The sequence below is a fragment of the Rhea pennata genome, chromosome 4, assembly GCF_028389875.1.
Source record: "Rhea pennata isolate bPtePen1 chromosome 4, bPtePen1.pri, whole genome shotgun sequence".
NCBI classification, from domain to species: Eukaryota; Metazoa; Chordata; class Aves; order Rheiformes; family Rheidae; genus Rhea; species Rhea pennata.
The window spans coordinates 9,733,041-9,755,693 of NC_084666.1; positions in this window are offsets into that span (position 1 = coordinate 9,733,041).

Sequence of the window (22,653 nt, forward strand, 5' to 3'; positions counted from 1 at the left end):
CCTGTATCTAGTGTAACCATACAAATGACACTATAATTTTCCCATGCCTGGCTTGAAATACAGCTTCTGTCTTTTTCCTACTTAATTACGTCCTGGTGTGAGACAATAAAATATTGTAAAACACTTCAAATCACAGTATTTATAACAATTCTTTTGTTTTATCATCAAGTAGAATTAGTCCCTGAGGACTCAAGAGTCTGTAGAAGCCTACATATGCAAAAAGAGAGGTTACTTACTTACAGTAAGCAAGGCTCTTAGAAATATGTAGTCAACACAATGAGTGTACAAACACATGGTATGATTGGGATTTTGGGGAGAGACCCTTCCCTCTTGCCCACACCGAAAGACAAAGGAATAATTTCCATATTCATTTATGAGAATTCAGGACAGGCTGTAAACACATCAGTGCTCCATCCATTCAAGGCTGTGTAATGGACCTTGACTGAGGTGAGGAAGAGGTGGAAGTCTTTCCTCTTTAACATATAATATAGCCAGCTGGAAGTCAGGTTTATTACACCAAGTAAATGATTTTTGTCCCTTTTTTATACAGGTGAAAAACTTCTTTTTGAAGAGGAGCAGGTGTGTCCTAACAGTGAGCGCTAACTAGCATGAATGCCATGAGGAACATGGGGACAAGCCTGGATCCAGAGTTCTGCAGTGGGAGAGCAGCGTCCTATAGAGCTCTTCAAAGCAGGCAGTGGAAATCTCAATACCAGCAGCAAGCTGGTGGCATTAAGGCAGGGGTAGAAACAGCTTTAACTGCAGTCTGGAACCCCTTCCTTTTTGAGGACAGAAGGTTCAGCTCCATCCTGTGTTGACATCTGCAGTAAATGTTTCTCTCCAAATGCCTCTAGTCCATGAAATTAGACTGCAAAATGCTAGTGCTCATCCTCCATAAGAGGTAAATCAGTCAGGCTGTCAATTAAAAGTGTTCACTGAAGGTGAACAGTGGATAAATTAATCTAATAGGAAAGCTCCATAGGTCAACAACTTCCTGCCAGGGATGGGGGAATGTCACAGCACATTGCTTATTGATACAGCACATGATGATGATAATGTCTGTCATCACCTGGAGGCAACATCCCTGGATATGTCAGTGACACCCTTGCAGGCAGCCTGCATGCCTCTGCATTTCGTGATTTTTGATGCAAAGAGTTGATTTTGTAAGGACCAAAGACCTGCGCTACTGAACTGTCCACACAGGCACATCATGCTGGCAGGCAGGATGGCTGGTCCCTGCACATGGAAGTATCTCCTCCCCACACTCCACTGTCACATACCCACAAGAGAAGTAAGCCACCTTTAGCACGGATCTGTCTGCAGAGGTATTGTGTGGAGCCAAGATTGAAACATGAGAAGGCATAGTCTGGCATGGGGCATCACCAAGATATAAATCACTAGGGATCCTTGCAAAGGTAGGCGGGACTTGGCAGGATTTGTTCCCTCCATGGAAGAGCAGGTCCTGCACACCCTGCAGTCTGCTTCAGAAAGCACCTGTCATTGGGTCTGGAGTGACACCAAGGACTGCATGGATGAAGGAGGTGGACACCTGATCATTCAAGGGCAAGTCTGACCCTTTGGACCACAGGTGGCCCAAGACAATGGAAGATACTTATATATCTTATATTATATATTCATTATTCTATATAATGAATAACTTTAGTCAGTTAGACTAATTTAGTTAGAAAGAAAGACTTCCTGTCATCTCCAATAAGCTGCAAAGGTGGAAACAGCTGTGGTCAGAAGTGACAAGGTATAGGCACACTTGCATGCACTGTCACTTGAAGGTAGACCTGAGGTTTCCCAATTCATTCTGCTGGCCATGGCCAGGGTAGGGAGGCCCACATCAAACACAGCTGAATTTTGTGGAAAATACAGCCTGTACACACTGAGTTCACAGGACTTAATTTAAAAATTCCGAGAAACACAAAAAGACGTGACTGCACACAAGATGTGGAAAAAGCACATCTTAACAGAGTATACCTCAGATATTCAGACTAAGGGATGGAAAAATCCCTGTGTTACCAGCAATAGACTCTGCTGGTCATTTCCCTCAAATTATGTTTTGTTGCCTAATACAACCTTTAGAGTTCCCCAGCCAATCACATGGGTTCTTACAGTTTCTTCATGTTTATCTTCCCAGAGACTTCTAAGTGGAAGTAGGTTGTTTTCAAAGATGCAAAAGGAATTCTGGGTTAGTTTGGGGGTTTCTAGAGATGAAAAGGAATTTGAGGGTAAAAATGGATTATATCTACTCTCCAAACCCTTTATTTTATAACAAAAATACAAGACATGAATATAGATAAATTATGTAGGTTTCTTTTACAAATAGAAAGGTAGCTTCTATCCATAAAATATCCCAAACTATTTGCAATCCAAATAATAAAGAAGAACTTGGGAGACAATCTGTTGGTCACAATTCAGACAAATATTTGTTATGCAAAAGCAATGCTTATTTTGAAAAAGCAGCATAGTACTTTTGGGAATGCCCTGAGGAGCTTTACTCCCATCTCTGCAGATGACCCGATTCAACCATGTGCATTGCAGCAGTGGGTCATCTGCTCCAAAGGCATCATCTCTGGGTAGAGAAACGACTTCTGCCAGAAATTGTAGACGTTTTACGTCATGCACATTCTGGTTCTCAGTTTCCCGTTACTGTTTTCTTTCAGTTTAGGGATAATCTGAGATACATATTTCTTGCCATTTCAAACCGAGAGAAAAACCACAACAGTATTTTCCATTTAAGCCAAAATCTTTCACATGTGCCAACTGTCAAAGCAGACAGAAGAGCTTTGATCGTACTCAGACACCATAACTAGCTGCACGTTTTAATTACAGAAAGTTTTAGCCATTATTACACAACAGGCTGGCACATTCAGCACATGACATAATTTTACGAAGGCTTTTCATTTCTCTCAGCCCAGTTCCAGCCCAAGGCTACTCCACAACAGAGGCATCAGTTTGATCAAACCCAAAGAGATATCTTAGACCGGGCAGCAACAACCCAATTAGGTGCAGACCTCAGCTCCCACTCGGAGTGGGAGACCATCGTCCTCACCACCAGAGCCGGTGTCGAGCCGTGAACTTCCCACAGATCGCGTGTTTTCTTTTGTTCCTTTAATTTTTTTGAAATTGAACTATTTTGAATCCTTGTTTTTAGGGACATATTTCAGACATTTGAAAATTACTTTTACTTGATGTTTTTCTTCTATTTATAGTATACTAGCTGTTTTGAGTGACTGATGAGCTAAATCCCAAACTATTGTTTGTTTCCTGGCTGGATTGCTTTCAAACCAGCAGAAAAAAAATAGTTGTTGTGCTGGTCAATCCAAACATTTCCATGAGTATTCCTGGGCTGCTACATGTTTTCACCTGTGTTAGCAGTATTTTCCTTTTAGTAAACCCTCCTGTGAGCAAACTCAGAAAAGCACTGACAAAGAACAAATCAAAGGGATTATGACTTGCCAAAAAGGTTGTGTGATATCTAGTTGAACAAATGCTTGTGAGCACCCATTTGCTCATGGCTGTGAAGCTCTAATCCTCATCTATTTAGCACATTACAGAAAAATACCAAATTACATCCTTGTCATTGCATGTAATTACAAAAGAAATCAAGTAAGTGTAGTAAAGAGAATAAGCACAAATAATTTGTGACACTGATAACATAGGAATTGGGCTGAAAGAAGTTCACCGTGTGCAAACACTGGAAAGCAGTGTCAGAGTTGTTGGTTTATTTAACAGCCATTAAAAAATCTTATTAACTCAAGTGCTAATTGAGTGCTTGGCAGGAATAACAGAGTAGTGCCAACCATACATACATAAAAATTACTAAAAGTTCAAGAAATTTGGTGGCTTGCTACATTATTACTTTTAGAAATTCCTTTTACAGCTTGCTTGACTGGCTTAGGTGGCCTTACCTACTTGCTTTGTGCCTGTTTTGAAGATGTCCTGTTCTGGTGGCACACCATCTCAGGTGTCCTTACCAAAAGGTAAGTCTGTTCACAGTCCTCTTGGCTTAAGATCTTCCAAATCTGGATGAAAAGCATGCCTCACAGCGATGCCTAGGTTTGGATGCAGTCTGAAAGGTGCACGCTGCTGCACTTCGGGAAGCATTCGCACCACGACTGCTGATCATGGTGGGCACAGGAAGAGGAAAGGTGGGCACTGCAGGAACCACTGCTCTAGCTGCTCCAGGAAGTAAGAGACCCACAACCACGCACCATTGACCACCACCTTCCCAGGACAAGAGTTTTGTTTCCAGAATACCACCTAATTCTTCTTTTTTTGTACACGGATAACTACAGTTTGTGGGGAAAACTTAAGACTAATATTACTTCTCCCTCTGCATTTCACCCCTGACTGTGATGGCTCCAGCACAGCCATTTGGTTGCCACACGTTGCTTCCTGGGTTCTTTCTTCTCTTGCACCCTTAATGTGAAGTGACATCCCAGCATGGCTCTTAAGTGGGGTGAGAAGGCAGCCACATGTTGCCACATTTCACTTTTGTGGGAGCTGAGAGGAGATCATCTCCACTCCCCTTCCTACCATCAGTCTAAGTGAAAGGAAGACAACTGATTTTCCTGTCCAAGCAGGACATAGTTGCTTTAATTTTGCTCTATGCCTCAAAGAAAGTATGTTCTTCTGCGGAAATTTCTAAAAAGACACTCAGCAACAGACATTGCCCCATAACAACTACAAACAGATCATATTCCACATTTACTGTTAATGGGAGGTTCCCAACAGTGATGGTGATGGATTAGCTGTGACCTGCAGGTGATGGGGAATCCTGGGTCTCTAGCCCAGATCATAAACCTGGCCCAGCCCAAGCTTTGGAGGAACGGGAGATGGTGGTAGGGAGGTCTCTCCTTTAGGACGAGCCCAAACTTCAAGCCATGCAAGTCTAAATTAATTGGCAGGAATTTGTCCACTAGGAAATATTCTGAGCTCAGCACATCCTAAACATACTACGGGGACCTTTGAGCCCAGGAAAATGTGTGTGTCATGAAAGTTGCCACACACAAGGCCACCTTAAGGCTGTTCTCCAACCCCCCAGTTCAGACACAGCCTGAGCAATTTGTTTTTAGTTACACAGGAAATAATGGATGAAGTCAGGAAATACAGCTAGGCTACATCTGCACTCGCTGACCCGAGCTCCTGACGCGCGTATAGCTTCAACACACGCTCACGTACGTCAGGAGTCTTTGCTGCTATTGCAGCATCTGCAAGAAGTGTGGCTTTAGCTCAGTAACTGCAACACTAGTAGTTTTATAAAGGGCTGCCTTGAGTCCACAGTTAGGAACCCCTAAAGATCATTTTACTGTAGCTTAAAAGTTGCTAAGATGCCCTTCATGGCTTGATCACATTTGCTCCGCTTGCAGCACAGAGGTGTAAGCATCAATGAGCAGAGCAGGGCTGGAAGCTGCTGCTGGGGCAGCTTCAGGCTGCCAGGCAGGTAGGAGCACGCTACGGAGGGCTTCCTGAGGTCCCTCGGAGGAGGAGGAGGAGGGAGTGCTGCGTGGGTGCATCTCTCCTCCCCAGCCATCTGAAAGGGACTGGCCACCAAACGCTAGTGCGTATTAATAAACTCGCTTAAGGAAATTGGCTGCAGTCTTGCTTCTCATTGTGCTGAATGAATGGAACTAAATATAATCCAGAGCTCACTTTGCTGGATAACAATGTGAAAGATACTTCCTGTTCCAGCAGAAATCCCCGATTTTCAGACTAGGAGTTTCTTGGGGCTTGCTAAAATTCTTCAAATCTCAAGAAACATTAAGGTCACTGGCTAAATCCTCTCTCCTCCCAAATAAAGATATTATGTTAATACTCTGTGTGAAGGGTAATGTAGTGTCTTTATTACAACCCAGCTGAAAGCACAAGATGTTTCAATCAATGAGCACTCAGAAACAAAGGTACTTCTTGGCTTAAGACCCAAACTCAGTAATTATTTTTTCAGCTGAACTGGAATAAAGACGTTATTTAAACGTGTATCTGTCATCTCACTCTGCCTGCGGCTGGCTGTGGGATATCTATTTCTCAGGAGCACTGTGGCAGCTTCTTATGTACAGGGGGAAAAATATAACCGTTTCCTCACCTAACTTCATTTGGGATCGTGCCTCCCTCCATCTCCCCCCGGGAAGGGCTGTAAGGGGGGAGGGTTTCAGGTGCTGGCAAAACCCGTGCACGCGCTGCTCTGTGCAAGCGCGCCTGCTGGTGTCGCAGACCCGCAGGACAAAAGGCGCCCTTGTTGCACTGCTCGCTTGGCGCTAAATGAAACCCAGGCGCACGGGGCTGCGAGGCAGAGGGAGCCGCCAGCGCAGCGGCAGCGCCGGCGCCACGGCTGTGACTCATGAGATTCAGCGATGCAAAAACGCGACAGAGCAGCCAGTCTGCTCCCCCTCGTGTCACCGTTCGTCACCTGACGAAGCCACCCGCCTCCCTGCCACGGTCTCCGGGAGCAGCTTCGAGCGCCAGCAGCACCCTTGCAAAGCTCTTTGCTCTTGGTTTACAACGAGAAAAAAATCAGAAGCTGGTCTCCGAGTCCTTCTTTTACCTCTGCAGGTGTGAAAGCTGGTCTTTTCTAACGGCTGGCAGGCATCAGGAGGCTGAATCTAATATTGCCAGTAAATACAGACCTTCAATCGAACAGCAGGCTCCTGTGCGCACCGTTGTGCTGGTCTGCATTGAAGCAGGGGCGATTCCTCTCGGAAGAGGCGCTCAAGGAGTTTGGGAAACTCGCCATCGCTGCGTGCGGAGCAGGCACTTACCTCTCTCACCTGGTGGAAATTTTAGGAAGCTGCTAACTCGCTCATTGTGGTTGCCACCAGCGAGACGTGGGGCTTTGCCGGTCTTCATAAGCCTGGACGACGGCTGCACTGTGCTACGGAGAAAACATCTCTCCACTCACAGGAGAAAACATCTGCCATGACCTTTATCTCAAGGCAGCAGCACTCGGGTGCAAACTGCTGCCTTCCCTGGACCTCAAGGCGTAATTCTACTGTACTTTAACCTGCAAGAGAACTTTGATGTCACCAGTCTCACCTGAAGATCCAGAGAACTTGGGAGTTAGGAGCAGCTTTGAAAAATTGCATTCGTGTGACGGTTGTGGCCATTTCCCTTGGATTCGTGCCTTGCCTCAAAGGCAGACTAAACTGGAGGATATCGCTGTGCTCTCCATGGCTACACCTGCACTAGAGGATCGGGTCATCGGCACAGCACCGCTGTTTAACACCATTTTGCTGGGCTCCCCAAGCAGTGCTGGGCTGAGCTGCCCTTCAAGCAGATGCCTGGTGCATGGTCAGGGACTGCCCAAGGGACACAGCTGCTGGGGCCACCAGCAGAGGTTTTGTGGGGGAAAAAGGAAGGGAAAGAGAGTTCAGCCATGTGAATACATGCTGTGCTGGGCCACCTGCTGAAAGCAGAGCTTGGCCTTCCTTAGTTTACCAGCGCAGATGCAGTGTGACCACTTGTTGAAATGGTGCTGGATGTCCAGCACTCTACAAGACCTGGCCACCCAGCAGAGTCCAGTTGGACATTGCCTCTCCCCTCAGCACATTGCTACATGTCAATTCCTACCACCGTGATCCCTTGTTTCTCAGCTGGGGACCCTCAATGCACCATGGCCCTTGACACCAGTGACGGGGTATTTCTCGAGAAGGGCTTGGGCAGGGAGAAACTGGCTTGAGAAGGTCAGCACGTTCTTCAGCCTGCGAGTAGGGAGACACATGCTCTGCAGGACAGGCAGGCAGCCCCTCTGCCAGGCCTGCAGGAGCGGGTCGAGCTGGAGCACCCAGGAGCAGATTTCACGCACTCACCCAGCGCTTTGAGGCTTCCAGGTAATGAGTTAATTGGCTGCTTGTTGTTGGGCCTGATGGAAAAATAACAACAAACGCCAAGAACTGAGGAGAGCAAAACATTTTCTGGCATGCACTGCTTTGACTGCAACATCAAAGATGTTTATAAAAGACTATTTTGGTGAGTTTCTTCAACTCCAGAATTATCAGGGATGTCAAAGCCCATTTGCAGGACGATCTGAGGAGGAGGAGGACTCGGCCGAGAGGGCAGATATGTTTAATGTTTCACGAAGGGCATGCACGGACCAAGGCGCAGGTCTGAAACCATCCTCATTAAAGTGCTTTAATTAACATTTGTTTAAGCCCTAGCAGACACCCAGCAGGTATCGAGCCGGGCCGGACAGCCGTCGCGTCCCCGCCAGAGCTGCGGGGAGCAGACGCTGTGCTGCGAAGGGCTGCAAGCCTCGAACCTCCCAGCAGCCTCCTTCAGCACAGGACCGGTCTCCTCGTCTTGAAGGGTCAACAAAGTGGTTTTTATCCGACCGTACGTCAACCCAGGAACCATCCCTGCCGAGCAAACCGAGCGGGCAGCGTGACCAGCGCAGCAGGCACACGCCGGGGCCCTGCCGAAGGCTGTCGGTTCGATCCCCCCCGGTGCCGAAACCTCCTTAGGTGTCCTCCTCGGGTCCAGGCCAGGAGCTCCCCGCGGGATCAGCGACCCGCCTCGGACCCAGCACTTTACTGACGTGCAAGCGAAGTGCTGCCAGTCAGGCACGAGGGCGCGCGGCTCCAGCGGGGCGTCCCCTCGCCGAGGAAAACGCGTTTTCCTTAGGCGAACGGGGCGCACATTTTTTTTAAATTTAAGGCAAGAAAAACAGCCCCGTCTTTTCTTTCCATGCAATCGTTACTCAGTTTGAGGTACACGGATAATTAACAACATGATCATGCAAATTTAAGTAAGTGAATTGCGCTCAGCGGATCCGAGTGGCTTCAGCTGCCTGCCCACGAACGCCGCGACGCGGGGCTGTCCTGAGGACGCGCCGAGCGCGATTTCAGTGCTTGCACCAGAAATAAGAGCGGGATAGGCTTTGAAAAAGGGGAGAATTCATAAAGGACCGTATAAACGAAGAGCTTTAAAAAAAGTTCTTAAAAAAAAAAAAAATAAAAATCCCGACTCCCTCATTCTCTGCCCCCAACTCTTGTCTTTAAATGAAGGAGGCAAAGCCGGCGCGAGCCCATCGCCTGGGGCAGAAAAAGCCTGCAACAAGCTCAGCCGTCTGCTCCCACGGCGGAGCCGGGCCGCCAGGGTCTGCCTTGGCCAGAAACAAGAGTCTGCTGTTCGCACAGGCAGCTTAACCCCTGTTCTGCATTCAAAACTGAGACCCAGACCGGGGCCATTTTGCTTGGTTTTATGGGAAAAACCAAGAATTTGGGAATTTGCAATTTTGGAATTTGTTTTCCACACTGACGCGAGGAAAAAATTCGCCATGTGTTGCAATTCCAAAATCGTCTAACCACGGGTGGATGAAAATGTGTGGTTTCTACCAAAGCCGAGGTTGGCATTTAAAATCATACCTTGTGCATACTAGATTTTTTGCAGGAGGGCGCAAGAAATTGCATCAAAAGAGCAATTCCAAATGGAAACTAAAATTGCCCAAATAAAATATTGCTACAGGAAATTCATGTTTTCAACACGTTGGCCTTTCCCAACGGAAGAAACGCGTGTGTGAGGATCCCTGGGGCCGGGGAATGTCGTTTCTCCGCTCCTGGAGCGGAGGCAAAGTGAGGGAGTTTGAAAGCCAGAAACCAGCCGTGGCTTGAGCGTTGGGGACGTCCCTGCGCCAGAAAGCTACTTCTTCGAGGAGAAGGTCAGCGCGAGGCCCTCCAAGAAACAGAGTAACAGCAACAGACATAGAAAATAGGAAAAAAAAAAAAAAGGAAAGACAGACCCGGGGCTGAGCCGGCCGCCGCGCCGCGGGAACGCCGTTGAGCCACCCAGACCTTCCCGGCGGCGGGGGGCAACCACGTCCTGCCCCCGCCGTTCTGCGGTCGCCGGAGCCATCGGCCTGGCCAAAACGCGGAGCAGTTGCGGCGCTCGGAGCGCACGGCGCTGGCTTGGGGCGACGCAGGAGCGCGCGGCGTGCCCGGGCGCCCACCCCCGCACACCCCGTCTTTATTTTTCAAGCGACTGACGCAGGCTATGTGCACCAGTAGATGGTTTCGGAGAGCAGTTCTCCTCTCCGCAGGAACATATATCTGACTTTATAATTCATTCGTGCCTGGGAAGTTCAATCCAGTCCCACTGGAGTTGCAAGCTCAGTGGGAGTTTGTTTATTTAAAACAGTGCATGCAGTAGCATGGAAAAAAATCAAATCTATCAGAAACCATGAGTCTTAATCCTAAAACAGCTTCACTTTTCTTAAAATACGGTCTAGAGAAAATGCTTTCAAAATGTGGCTTCCACGGAGTCTTGGCTGGGCATTGCAATCCCTATGGGACAATATTATAGCATAATAATTAAAACATTTGCAAAATGAAGATAATCTATGGCCGATCCAAGTTTCTATGGAAATTTGGAGGCTCTGGTGCATGCAGCTGTTCACGTCTAATGCAAAGGTTGGCCGTAGCTCTGCTTCTGGGCGCGTTCGTAACTGAGGGGATAATCTGTCTGCTCTGTTTACACAGTTCTCGGCTTGCACAGCCCTTTCCTAGGGTTCCCGAGGAGGAGGGTGTCTTACCTCTTACCGCTCTGCCTGAGCAATCAGCAATCAGAAGCTAACGAGACGCCTGCACCGGGAGAGCAACGGAGACGCTCAAGAGCTGCGCGACCCGCTCCGGCCCGTGAGGAGCAGGGGCCAGGCGGGGGCCCCCAGCCCGCGCTGGTGGCACGACGGCGGCGCGAACCCCTTCCTCCCCGGCCACTCTCGGGCTCCTCCGGACACTTTCCGCTCTGCAGCGCTGCGGCGCTGGGGAGGGAAGAAGCGCCAGCAGGCTCTCGGCGCGGAGCGGGCAGCAGAGCACCCTTCCAGCAGGTACGCGACGGCCCCAGCAGCTAAAACCTTCGAGCCTCGTTGAAGGGACGGCACGAAAACGTCCCCCTTTGGAGGCGAGAGCAAAGCCGCGCCACGGCGGACGGCGCAGAGGGGCGTCTCGGGGCGGAGGGGGGGGGCAGGTCCCACCCCAACACCGCGTTACGCTCGCTCACCATCTCGGCGTTAATCTGAACGCTAGGAGAGAAAGCCTTAAAACTCAGTGCTTCCACGTGAAAAGGAAAGAAAAAAAAAAAGAAAAGAAAAGAAAAGAAAAGAAAAGAACCGGTGTTTTAAGGGCTGCCTGCGTTCAGCCGCTGCAGCCCGGCTGAGTTACGGCGGGACGGAGGCGGCGACGGCTCGTCGGTGTCGCTGATTCTGGAGAGCAGCTGCAGCCAGAGGCCCCCAGCCATTCCCCACTGAAAACAATTTGCAAATAAAGATACCGATCTCGAGACATTCAAAAGCCAGTCAAAACACGAGGGAACTCAGAAGCTGAGATAAATATCACGATACACTGCAGGCCTTCGCCCAAAATCCTTCACGCTGGTCTGTGCAGTCAAACCCGTTCGGGTTTCGCGCACCTCCGGCTCCGGCAGCTCCTGCAGCGCTGGCGAGGCCGGCGCGGCGCGGAGGGCGTTTGCAGCGGCCGCGGAGAGGCCGGGCACGGGGCGCCGGGGCCCCGTAGCGCTTTACCTGTTTTGGTAGCGCTTTACCTGTTTCCAGCCGTCCTACATCAGTCCCCGGTCGTCCCAGCGGTAAGCTGTAACAAAACAAGAATTAAGGCAGCTTAGTTTTAACCAGTAGGTATTAGGTCCTTCAACACCGTCGGAAAGCTACCCCAAAGCAATTTGTGCAGACTGCTCCCTTGCCGGTTTGCAAGATCTCGCGCCCTTACGGCCAGTTTTGCTGCTCCCGGGATTATGTTTCTTAAACCGAGTACCCAAAAGTCTCTGCTTAGGTTTGAATCTTGCTATACGGAGAAGAAGGCTTCAGATTAAAAAAATATATATATATTTAAATTCTGGCTGGGTGTTTTCCTTGTAACCGCTCCCGCTGCTCGCTTTTGAGCAGACCCGAAGTTAAACAGCGATTAGGGCAGGAGTGCCCATCGGCAGCCCGCCAGGCCTGTTAAAACGGAGAACTGCGTCCAGGCCAGTCCAAAGAAACCCAGCCCACCGCGCCGTCACAACACCCCTCCCGCGCTCAAGCGCGGATTTCTAGGGCCGCCGGCGAGCAGCCGCCTGGGACGGCCGAGCTCCCCGGAGCCGGGGGCCGGCTCGGAGCCGAGCCCGAGACAGGTACAACGCGGGCGTGAGCTGAAAAAACCCGCTGACTTTCACGAATACTCCCATTATCGCAAGTAAAATACCCCAGACCATCTCTCTTCTCGTGCCATTTCTGTATACGACAATACGAATTTTTAAAAAGGTTAACAAAAACCATTCTGAATGTTTTTTTGGGGAAAAAAAAGTCTATAAACCACCTTCAAACGTGACAAAACCCCCTACCTGTTTGTCCTGACCAGACTGAGGGAGTCAAAAGACGCCGTCTCCGCGCTGCAGCCTTTACTCCAGGGCCGTGGCGCTCCTGCAACAGGAACGTTCACCTACGCAAATACACAGAAAATAATGAATACTCCTGAATGTGTATGCTTAGACGTAGCTTTGCACTAGCTGAGCTTTTAAGCATCTGCCTTTGAATAAGTAAATTTAAATAATTAGGATCACGTTCTTTCAAACCCACCTCTATTTTAATGTATTTTTAAATCCAGCAAGATAATTGTGATACAGTATAATATTCAGATCAGTTTCTCTCTTTTCTGATACCTGATCTGTCACAAAACCCACACCCGAGGGCTCTTTTTTCCCTCCTTAAAGCAAAGATGAATAAATCCAGCGCTTTTTGTCTCCCAGTTCCCTGCTACTCCCTCCAGAGCAGTCCAGCTCTCAGGTACTGAGGTAGGAAAAGGCTAAAAAATACAGAGAAAGTATTTTAATGTATTCGTTATTCGCAAATACTGGAAATTTCTCTTGCAACAAAATGTGGCTAAGGACCGTGTTAAAACAACATCCTGGCAAGCTTTAGAAGGCATGCTACCAGCTGAAAATTTGGAGCTCAGACTTGCACAAAAATGTATGCTGCAGCTCTTTGACAGCTTCCCAGGGGACTGAGTTCACTCGCTGAGCACGAGGAGGCCGAATTTCAATTCTACAGGAGGAAGATGGACTGTAAACCCGCAACAACATTTTTATTGGTGCTCTTCTTTCTCTAACGTTTGTACACAGCGCACGCTGTGACATGGCCTCGTGAGATGGTTCTTGCATCAATTTTCAGTAGCGAAGGAGTTACTGCAGCAGCAAGGGCAGGGAGCGTGCCGCAGCCAGCTACTGCACACCCTCCCTTCAGGTACTTGTACACACTGATCAGATCCCCCCTCAGTCTTCTCTTCCCCAGGCTGAAGAGGCCCAGCTCTCGCAGCCGTTCCTCATAGGGCAGGTGCTCCAGCCCTCTGATCATCCTCGTAGCCCTATGCTGGACTCTCTCCAGTAGCTCCATGTCTCTCTTGTACTGGGGAGCCCAGAACTGGACACAGTACTCCAGATGTGGCCTCCCCAGGGCTGAGTAGAGAGGCAGGATCACCTCCCTCGACCTGCTGGCAACGCTCTTCCTAACGCACCCCAGGAGACCATTGGCCTTCTTGGCCACAGGGGCACATTGCTGGCTCATGATCAACCTGTCATCCACCAGCACTCCCAGGTCTTTCTCTGCAGAGCTGCCCTCCAGCGGGTCAGCCCCCAGCTTGTACTGGTGTCTAGGGTTATTCCTCCCTAGGTGCAGGACTCTGCACTTGTGCTTGTTGAACCTCAGGAGGTTCCTCTCTGCCCAGCTCTCCATCCCGTCCAGGTCTCTCTGAATGGCAGCAGAGCCCTCAGGTGTGTCAGCCACTCCTCCCATCTTGGTATCATCGGCAAACTTGCTGAGAAGGCACTCCATCCCCTCAATTAGATGATCTCCAGAGGTCCCTTCTAACCTCGACCGTTCTGTGATTCTGTGATTTTGGGTCTAACTCATGCCTCCAAGCTGGGCCATCACCAACATGAGATTAGGCCAGCTCTGGCTTTGCCTGGCCACTTCTGGCCTCATGACTGTCCCATGCACCTGGTGAAGATGATTTTCCTAATGTCCGCTGTAGTCTCATCTGTATCAGATTGCCATGGGAACTGGACATGCAGGAACAGTGCTCTAGAGAATTTAGGCTGCTGGCAAAAATAAATAAATACATAAATTACTCTTTATATTTGGGATGATATTGATGACATCTGAGCTCTATCCAAACTGATGACCCCTTGATAACAGTTCCCCATCAATGCCCTTCCTATCATCTCAGCACACTTAAAAACACAAAAGTAAACCACGAGCTCTTCAGGTTTTACTCCTGTATTCCACATCCATCTTTCTCCCTCCTTAATTGTTCTGGCTTTACATCAGCAAAATGGAAAAGAACGTACCCAACAGTTTTAATCAACAGCTTTTTAAAATGCTTACTCTGCACTGATTTTGCCATTTTTCTTTTAAATGAAACTGTCACCAGGAAAGTAGAACTCATCAGTTGTACCAGTAGGCAGTATAAAAAGGATGGTGATCCCAGAAGGGCAAAATAGTTAAAAATAAAGAAACCAACAAAATTCTGAAGGCAAAAGAGAGAAATATTGGGTAGACAGAAAGCTGAGAGAGGCAAGAGGGAAGAGATAAGTGCCTTTTTTTGTGCACTGCTCAAGTACGTTTTCCTGTTGGGAGAAAAAAAATGATACCTAGATCTTAATATTTTCATGGCAACTTTAGAAAATCACCACAGAGCATTATACTTTTAGGCTTTCTGTCTTCCTCAGTACATTACTATCCCACCTGAAACCTCATCCAGGACATTCCTGGAGAGGTTACCTGCTTTCATCACACGTCCATCTAGTAGATATTCCCCCTTTCTCACTAAATCTGTGAATTTCATTTTTACTACACTAAAAATGACTGAACTTTTGCTTTTCAACTATTTCAAGTAAATTGTCCCATTTCCCAAGTGCTTCAGGAGATTCCTTCCAAAATGGTGTAGGGGTGGGATTCATTTCCAAGCTGTTTTCTTCCAACAGCATAACCTACATTTTTCTCGTTCCTGTGTGGGCCCATTGCCTCCCTTTTTGAAGGCTCTTGGTGCCTTGGTGATTCTGCTCTCCCTGAGGGGAGTCCCATCCTCACAACGTAAATCCACTGCATCACCCCCTCCTGCCATGCAAGGAGACTCCCGGGGCTTTGCTGCCAGAGTATGGAGCCACAGGGAAGAGGAGGCGGGTGAAGTCCAGAGATAAGCTTTGGGAGACGAAAGGACAGCCGAGTGCTGGCCACCGTGCAACGGCGGTGTATACGCTGTCCCTGTGGACTGTGCCTAGGAGGCAACATTAACCCCTACGCTAATTGCTAAGGACTGGCCTGCGTCCACATGGCTAAGGACCAGCTCTCTCTAAGTGAAATGGCTACGTTCATACCGTGAGGTACTTGGCCTGGGTCTCCTCTGTGCTCCATGTAGTGCCCCAAAGAACTTAAGTCAATAATTATCATAACGTTATTTTTTCTAGCTTGAAATTCTCCGAATAATAAAAGGGTTGGGTTGCACCCTGCCAGAGTTATGTTTTTGTAGCAGGATGCAAGCGCGTTTTGTGTTCTGAAGCATGGCATGAAGGTCAGTGGAGGCACAGGAGGAGGTCCTCCATGGTTGGAGGACTATCCAGGGTAGAGTCTGGTCCAACTCATGACAAGTCTTTCTGTCTGGGCAACCCTGGAAAAAATACCTGTCAGGAGTGTCAAAGTTTCTCCTTGGAAGAAACCAGTTGGTTTGCTCCAGACCAGAGCCAGGAGTGGGCTCATATGCATGCTGCGCAGACAGCGGGTGAGCAGAGCCCTGGAGGGAAACCGAGGGAGCCAAATCGGCTCGACGGACAGAAGGTGCTTTCACATCCCCACCTTGGTGTCACCTGGTAAGATGCTAAACAGGGAACAAACAAGGCAATTTTTCCTCCCCCGTTACCTGCAGGCGAGGCAGTGCCGGTCCCCGTGCTGCTTGCTGGGTGTTGATGCAAATATTAATTTCTAGGTGTCACTGGCTCATGGCTTTTCAGTCACTACAAACACTGGGAGAGCAGCAAAATGAGGACTATATTTGTGCCTTGGCTTTACAATATTTTAGTTATTTTCAAAAGTTAATATGACTAATCAGCAGTTTTCGCTTATGTCTCTAAACTGCCATGGCCTTTGATTTTGGACTTGTTTAGGGTTTTAGCCTTACTTTTAACCTTACCCACTTAAGATCTACGAAATATTCTTTTAAGAACAAATTAAATACACCCAACTAACCCACTTCGGTAGCTCCCCCATCCTAATTACAGATCACGTTTTCTGGCAGAAAGGCAGTATGAAACAGCATTACTCCATATAATGTGTAGTATATTTACAGTAATACATGAAAATGTTTACTTTAAAATATAAATGCAATTACATACGTATAATTACAGCTAAGACTGTGCCTCTTTGCGCCAGCTCAAATTAGAGCTTCAAATTACAACCATAAAACAGCTCCAAATTAACGACCTTGCTTAATTTCCTTACGGAGAGGGGGAGCTGCCGCTCGTGACGGGCTAGGCTCACGCTGCCTGAGCTCGCTGCGCGAGCTCGTCTCTCCCCGCGACGGGGGAAGGTCCGGTAACGCGCCGGGCGAGCCCTGCCTGCAAAAGGCACCGCGGCGGAGCCGGCGGCCGCGGCGCCGGGCACGGTCAGCGCTGGCCGGGCAGAACCCGGGAGCAGAGATTAACGTGAATTTTCTTTTCAGGTATGAAGGGTGCTAGGCTGGCTCAGCTGACTGGCACTGGAATACTTTGGAAATGGTAATTAACCCAATTTGATGGCAGTCTTCAGTATATATATATATATATACACAGACTGAACAGATTTATGCTTATGAGCTGAGTTGTAAAACATGGATACATTAATGATTTAATAGGAGGAACAATTTGACTTCTCATTACCAATAGGTACGTAACTAAATTAATCTCCTGCACACTTCACGCTGCACACTTAGATTTCCCTTTGTAGATTTACATTGTATTATATATCCTCTTCACTAGCTTCAATCCCAGCTAAGAAATTCATCGTACAAGTCAAACTATTCCAAAACACTGAAATATTTTCAGAGTGATTTAGAAACCCAAGAAAATCACGGAAGTCAAAATCAAAGATCGGCTTTAATATTCGGCTCAGTGATGTACATTTGATTAAATATTAATTCACAGAAGTTTGTTTGGTACTCACAGCTAAGCTCTCTTGATCCATGTGAACAGCATGGTCATGTATATAAACCTGATAATTGAAAAAGGAGAAGTCAGCTTAGCTGATTCCACTAACTTAAATCTTGTCTAATTAGTGCTCTACCCTTATAAGTTGTTGGCTTATCACTATCATGGAGTTATTAAAATGTTGCTGTGAGATGGCTATTCCGGCAGTCAGCCAAGACTTTGAAAAATGCAGAGTCTCTCGGGAGACACGGCAGGGAGAAGGGGCTGAGCAAAACGACCAGGGACAAAGGATGGCAATCGAATTCTGGTTTATTTAAAGAATTTGCCTAAGAACAAACTTCTTAGTTTCTGTGACAGAGCTCCAGCCAAGACGGGAACCCTTGCAATTGTATCGCTTTCTTGCTAAAAATGAAAAAAGAAAGAACCACCGGATAGAGCAGCTTCCTGAACTACTTGGTGGGGTATTAAGTGGGAAAAGGAGCACGTAGCATACACTGGGATGCTGAAACATCCAAATTAGTGAAACTCTGCTGCAGCTCCCTTCCTACCTGCATTGCCTCCTCACAGGCTTCCCAGAAGAAGACTTTTAGCTATACTTCTGGCCTTTAGCTTCCCAGATACTACGTTACATCCTTTACCATGGCAAATACACACACAACTATCAGCAAATGACTTTCTACTTTCAGCCCCCTCCTCCAAGTGTCAAATAATGGCAGCACTAGGATGGAGCTGCTTTTTTTTTCCCCATCCACAGCTGTTTCTGGGCTCCAAGGTCTTGTGTTGTAATTTCTTGGAGGAGGTTTTTGCTTGTGAGAAACTGTTAATAACATTGCATTCGGTATCATTGCTCTGAACTTCACAGTTAAATACTATATTAATTCAGCGCTCCCCTGGGTGGGTGAGTTCACAGTATTAGTTAACCTCTTCTGCTGGAAGTCTCAAATGTGATTTAACAATAATTCTGTGCATTGTGACAGAAACAAAATCTCAGCATTAATTAAAAGTATAAGCCAAGATGATTTCTGTTGTTGGACAAACCAGTGTTCAGACACCAGCACTTTGCATTGCTTTTTCACTGCAAATCTTAAAAATTCAAAATCTACATGATCAAGCTACCAAGTCTCACTTCTGGTAGAAAAACAGGGCAGTTTCCAGAATGCCATAAAGCGCCTGTGAACAGTGACCTAGCCAGATCCTCAAAACATTTAGATTTTGATCCTCCTTTTGGAAACGCAAAATGAGCTGCAAATTCTGGGAACACCAGCTTTCCCTTCCTAGTCTCAATCTGTGAATCGTTTTCTGCTATTTCCAGCTCCTTTAAAAAGTCCTTCGAGGTGTTATTAATTGGATCCCCAAAGGGATCGAGCTCAGGTTTTCCAAAGAGCCTCTCAGCTACCCGCAGGTTCCTGACGGCTCACCGGGACCGTGCTTGCGGGTGCTCATCCAGCTAAGCCACGGCGGCTGGCGCTCCCCTTGCCTCTCCTCTCCCCCAGAGCTGCCAGCTGGACCCGAGGGCAGAGGGAGCAACGTGCCGGCTTTATCCTCCAGGGCCAGGGTGGGCTGAAGCCCAAGTTAATCCCGCTAGCAGTGTCACCTCCTTACGCTCTCAACTGAGAAAGCAAACCCCGGCTTTCAGCGGGCAGGACTGCCCTCTGGAGGCACCCCTGCTTTCCTGCGTACTCCATGGACAGAAGAAAGTGCCTAAGCTAGACAGGCTGCCGGTCTCCAGGGACACCTTGCTGGTCACATAGGAAATTCATGCAGCCACGTTAGCTACAGCTGATCGTCTCCCTCAGCCACGGTCAGGAGACCATGCAGTTTTGGCACCTACGTGCAGTTTCGGCACCTAGGTTGAGCAGATTGGCCTAGAGGCCTCTCCAGAGCGAAGGAGATCATGAGGCAGCAGGGTGCATTGGAGGTTCTTGCTCCAGCGTTGGGCCAAAGTACTTTCTGTGGATGTCTCTCCATGGCCCGGGTTCAAGCCCAGGCTCAAGGAGGACCTGGACTCCTGCCTTCCCATTGATCCGATACTCTGCTAAACAAACGAGGACCTATGCATTTTCAATTCCTCAAAGACCGCGGGCACCTCACAGACTTTCTGAAGAGCAAGTCTTAGTTTTTCTCTAGTCAACACCACATTCTGCTTTCTTTTTCAGTGCCTGGCAAAAACAAACAAAAACAACAACAACAACAAAAAAGTCTTGCAAAGCAGCTACATAACCCAGCAGAGTAACACACATGGCCAGGAGAACCGGGGATGAGCACTGCAGCCCCCCAGAGACGACACGGCTTGTGGTGTTGTGAACAGCCCATGCTGGCCAATATCACACAAGTCCAACAGAGAGGCAGAGGCCTCAAAAGCGCTACATTGCTACAGGTTTCATGAGAAATCAGTGGCTAGATAGAAATGAGAGAAACCCACCAGGTCTGGCCAGCTGAGCTGCCAGCTATGAAGTTGGTGACCAGCCACCCCAAACCCAGCCAGCTCCTTCCTGCCCATCACTAGGTTTATGAGTTTTGCTGCTCACAAAACAGCTTGCACTGTGTCCTGGCAGCAAATTAACAGTGCCGGAAGGTGGACATGAGTCTGGGGGCTGTTGCTGCCCCTGCAGAGTTACCTGGGTAGGTGGCTGCAGTGTTTTCTCCAGCTCTGTGATGCTGTGGCCACAGCTGGGTCCTGGTCAACTTGGCTGGCCCTTTTCCAGTGCTACCAAGAGCGGTTTGGCAGCAAGAGAGAGCATGGCAAAGAAAAGGACCAAGTCTCAGGAGATCACACTGGGGACCTGCAGTGAAATGAGAAACCATTCAAATGCTCTTGCCTTGTGGAAAGTCACCTCCTCCCCCCCGCCCCGTCTGCAATTCAGAGCGCTTTGTGTGGAGATGGCAGCAGCCACCTCCAGATCAGGGCTCTTCCCACAGAAATGTGGCTCTGAGGGTTTGGTTTTCTTTCCCAAATAATTGATGAAGGGAAAAGATAAATGTGACCATGGGATCTGCAGGGTGGGTGAAAACACTAGCATTTCTGCAGGGTGTGCATGTCTGTTTTGGTGTCACATACAACATGGGAAGGTCAGGTCTCAGGTCCTGACACCTTCATTCATGTGTGACTGTGCCTTGCTCTACAGGCAACTCTCCTTTGGCACCTCCGGGACTACTTTTAAGGAGATGCTCTGAAGAAATAAAGGTGTTGGAGTCCATCCCTGGGTGAATGAATGTTGGATGCTTTTTCATTTACCTGAAGAATAGTTTGCTTTTTCCCCCTCCTAGAAATACTGAATGAGTGAAAGGTGTCACCCAAACCTCACAGTGAGTGTGGCTTGACACAGATTAATTCCCAGAGGGGACACTGTTTTGACCCCTTTCCTCTTGCCCCAGTCTGCCTACAGGGGAAACCTTTCAGCAGGAAGCCTGGAACGCAACATCACAATTTCAGAAAAGCTGAGGAAAAAGAGTCTTTTCCAAACCTGCCTCAGTTTTTTTTCCATGAAGACATTAATTTTTATGAAGCACTCAAGTAAATTCACTAAAGTCATTATGGGAGTCAGATATGATGATTTTATTTGCCTTACGCAGCGCAAACCATATCCTCCATCTCAGCTGCCCCTTGCTCCTAGTTGTCTGATAGCTCCAGTTTCACCAACCACTTACAAAAAGGGCAATGCTCCATCTCTTATTAGCTTTTTTTCAATTTGCTTAGGCTTGTGCTTTTGGATTTGTTTGCAACTAAAAAATTCATGTGGCGAAATGGAGCTGAACCTGAGTTAACTAACCTCCTGGTGTAATCTGGGGGAATTCAAATCTGAAGCTTCATTTAGGTTTCCACCACTGCACCTCTTCTCTCAGAAGCAAGACCTTGTAAGCAAAAATTGCTTCTCACTGTGTCCACTTCGCACTTGGAGGGTCGTACGAGGGGTCCGGCCAGCCTCCCACATCAAACCAGTGACCTTTAGCTGAGGTTGCTGAATCGCACGTCAAACTGGATAATAAATTAACCTGATCTCAAGCTTGGATGCAGGTGACAGCATTTCTCCATCCCCTGGAAATGAAAGGACAAGGACGCTGGCTTCAGTGCAAGCACTGAAAGGAACCCTCTTTGGAAACACATCTGCTGAGTCCTGTTATTAAAATGAGCGAGACGTTCCCTCCCTGCAAGGCAGAGGAGCTTCCAGGCAGCTCACACCGGCAGCACTCCTTTGGGGGGAGCCAGAGCATCCACAGCAAAATAAAGCCTGTTTCTTCCCTAATTGTTTTCTCCATTCCAGGTTGAAGTTAAGAAAATTATCCTTTATTGCCTACAGCCCGCAAACATGGGTGCCCATCCTGTGCTGACCCGCACCTTCAGGGGACATTTGTGTTATTTAACTTGCCCAATGTAGGAGTTTAGTCATTTCTCAGCAAATGCAGTCGCTTCCAAAAACTAAATAGAAAAAAATAAAGAGAAAAAGAAAATAGAAAAAGAAAAGGTGTCATCTCATTCCTGGCTCAGTCTGAGACACGGAAAATGTGGCTTGTCAGTAGGAGTGGTGAAAATGGCCCTATTCTGCAGCTCTTCTCAGCTTCTGCATAGTTTTTGCCCAGAGATAATTTCTTCATCCTTTCAACGCCCGATGGGAGTTCCTACGGTAACACGGTCGCATTAAGATAGATCTGCCAGACGGAACCACTACTTCTGCGTAAACTCACCGGCCTCTTCCTTCCAGGCCTTCTTGCCCAGCTGCTCTGCTCGCAGTGAGGGTTCACAGGGCAGAAACCTCCAATGTGAATCACCACGGCATTTTTTCCGTGAACATTGCACACATCCCTAGGAAGCCTCCAGGTGCCCTTTTCTGTTACACCTAGGACCAGTCACCCCTTCTCCTCCTCTCCACTGTCTCTCCACAGGCCCTACAGGGCAGGAACCAGCCGGAACATCTTCCCTCCCAAGCCCTCCTTGTCCCCAGGCACAGAAGTGACCATCCTGCAGCTGCCCAATGCCCAGCAGCTTGGACCTCTCCTAAAACCTCTCCTAGACCTCTCCATTTCAGCCCCATCCACCTGAGCGAGGCGTTTAGCTGAAAGGCTTTTCTGGACAAGGATTGTGGTGGGTCTAGGGTTTTACCCAATAGCTTTCCAGAACTTTTAGACCAGCTGTGTCCAGAAGTGATAGAAAAATGAGCATGGATATGGGAAACTGTCCTCTCTGGGGTGGTACCAGCCACACTGAATTTGTTAATCTAGCTGTAGAGATGTCCTCTTGGCACAGTCTGAGTTCACTGCTCCACATTTGTATGGGAGGGAAGCGTAGGGAACGCTCTCCCATAAGTAAATTGGAGATTTGCCTTGGGAAGGGCAGCTGCGCTGGCCTTCAAAGACTTTTTTTTTTAAATAACAAATCAAGATCTTTTTTCAACTTTGTCTCCATTTTAAAGCAAAGTCCCAGTGTAATTTCCATGCTAATCAGATGAAAGCTTGCAAAATACATTTTCTTCAAGATCTAGGTACATGTATGAAGTT